The sequence below is a fragment of the Gossypium raimondii genome, chromosome 12 (assembly GCF_025698545.1).
Source record: "Gossypium raimondii isolate GPD5lz chromosome 12, ASM2569854v1, whole genome shotgun sequence".
Classification (NCBI taxonomy): Eukaryota; Viridiplantae; Streptophyta; class Magnoliopsida; order Malvales; family Malvaceae; genus Gossypium; species Gossypium raimondii.
Window position 1 is genome coordinate 17,393,182 of NC_068576.1, and position 2,697 is coordinate 17,395,878.

The window sequence follows — 2,697 nt, forward strand, 5'->3', positions numbered from 1 at the left end:
CTTCATGTATTTCAGCGGCTCGTCTTCCTAACGCTGCTCGATTGGTTGGCCATTGATAATTGTTGCTGGCAATCCTCTCAATGATTTCATAAGCCTCATTATAAGACTTAGAAAGGAGAGCACCATTAGCAGAAGCATCCACTGCCATCCTCGTGTGAGCATTGAGACCATTATAAAATGTCTCAAGTTGTAGGCAATGTGGGATTCCATGATGAGGGCACTTCCGTAATAATTCTTTGTACCTTTCCTATGCCTCATACAACGACTCATCATTCATTTGTTGGAAAGTAGTGATCTCGTTCCTCAACTTAGCATTCTTGCTAGGCAGGAAATATTTCATAAGGAATTTTTCTGCTAACTCTTGCCATGTTGAAATTGAGTTTGGTGGTAATGAGTTTAACCAAGCTCGAGCTCTGTCCCTTAGTGAATATGGGAACAGCTTCAATCGTAATGCATCTTCAAGTACTCCGGCTAACTTGAAAGAATCGCTCACCTCCATAAACAGTTTTAAGTGTAGGTGAGGATCTTCGGTAGGCATTCCACTGAATTGGCCCACTGTCTAAAGCATCAGGAACATGACGGGCTTCAACTCAAACTGTTGTGCCTCAATTTCGGGTCTCCTAATACCCAGATTAAGATCATGAAGTACAAGCACGGCATACTATCTTAAAGCTCTATCCCTATCATCAATAATAAGGATATGATTTTGACCAATTTTTGTACCGTTTCCTTGATTCAGATTTTTGAAGTTCATCTCTTCAGTCCTTTTCTGACTTGCTTGTCTTCTTGGCTGTCGAAAAGTTCGTTCAATCTCAGGGTCCACAGGGAGTAAATCAATGATTCGTTCAATACTCATAAACACCTGAAATAATCACAGAAAAATTAACTAAATTAAAATTTGAACAGAAAAATAAACCAAAATGCAAAACTAACAACTTCATAAATAATGACTTTTTTAAAACACAGTCCCGAAAACAGCGCCAAAAACTTGGAACGACGAAAATGTGCAAGTGTACACAATCGCAGCAAGTAATAAAGTGACAAGTAAATGTCGAGTTATCGTTATAACCCGTTGAATTTTGGACCTAAAAGTATTGGGCCTTGAGCTTGGAAGTGGATAGGAGACTGCTCTTAGATATTTTAGTTGTGCAAATGAGTAACACAAATTGCATGTTTGGTTGAGTGGCTAAGTGATATGAGCATATTTGGGAGTGCTTGAGAAGCTTGGGCTCAAGTCTGGCCTTTGGAAAAATTTTAATTTTTGGGCTCTTAAGGGAACTTGGATGTTAGCTTACAGGATTTATAATTATTTGTGGTTGTTTTATGACACAAAGAGAGGGGATGGTCTAGTGGCAATTTGGGGTGCTGTTTCTGGTAGGGGACTGGAGTTCGAGTCTCACTGTATCCAAATGGGATTATATATTTTGTTCATAAGGTGGCAAGAGTTCGTGTTGGATTTGAACTCTGTTGTTGGAAAGTTTGAATTGGTCTTGTGAGTTGGTTGTGGAGGATATCAAGAGGGATAAGGGGGGAAAATCAAGGAGAGGGGGTGGAGGTTTTCAAGGAGTTTGAAGGCTTGAGAAGTTGTGCCGAAATAGGTTTCTTGCTCTTGGAAATTCTGCTAGGGGCTTTTGTTAGGTATATCCGAAGTGCCGGAGTGGTTTTCTTGGTTGGCTCTTTTGTATGTTGCCATTTGGTCTCTCCTTTTCAACTTTAGTTTTGCTTCTTTTCTCTAAAAGAAACCAAATACTGATTCTTCTCTGCTTGAAACTTCCTACTCATCTCTTCTTTAATCATTTTCTGTTATAGCCGACCCTCTCTTTTACTTTCATCTCTACTTCTTTTCCAATTCTATATTTCCTTTCTCTGTTAGGCTGAATTCTCATACTCTCTCCCTCTCAAATCTCTTTGTTCTTCTTGATTCGGGCTGAATCTTCCTGACTGACTATTGCCGAAATACGTTTGTTTTTTTTTTTGGTAAGGGGGTGTTAGAACCACTTTATAATTTTGTTCTTAGTCAAATTTCTTTTGGCTCAATTAAGAAGCTTTGGTTTTCCCTTTTCTTTCTCTTGGGAGCCGAATGTATGGTTGTTTTCTAACAACTTTTGATCTGTCGAATCATGTTAGGAGGGGGATTCGCCCTTGATCAGCAATGAGGTGCTAGTATCTGTTAGATCTAGCAAGGTGAGTGTTTGTGGTTTAGTAAACAAAGTTTATGGATTAAGAGTATGCCTTAATCTTGTGTTGTGTTGGTTATAGGTTTTGTGCTCCAGATTTTTCGCACTTTTCGTTGTTGCAATCAGGTGTGTATTTGTATACGGTATTCGATGATCAGCTGAAAAGCTGAAAGTATGTGTTGTTACACTGCTATGACTGTAGATCGCAAAATGCCGAAAAGTCAGAAATATGGCTATGATGTCACACGAACGTGCAATTGTGCATGTGGTGAATCGAGCCTACGAACATGGGCGTTAGTCTGTAGAGGCCACCACGAGCGTTCTCATGGTCTTGGGCTGTTCTGGGTCTCGTTGGGCTAAAATGGGTTGTGTGGGCCCAGTGGGTTTGTGGGCCACACGAATAAAATGTATGTGATGTGGTAAGTGTTGTTAGACTATGATGTTTGCATAGTTGGGGCCGTATGGGCCTCGAGGGGTCAAAATGGGTCGCGTAGGCTCAACGGGCTTATGGGCCCACACG

General features: G+C 40.6%; 1 non-coding gene across 1 annotated transcript; it reads left to right on the forward strand.

The window, feature by feature from the left end:
- Positions 1-203: 203 nt before the first annotated feature.
- Positions 204-310, forward strand: LOC128035671 (small nucleolar RNA R71). Its single transcript, XR_008192223.1, has one exon. It is a non-coding gene; the product is annotated as a small nucleolar RNA R71 (small nucleolar RNA).
- The last annotated feature ends 2,387 nt before the right edge of the window (positions 311-2,697 follow it).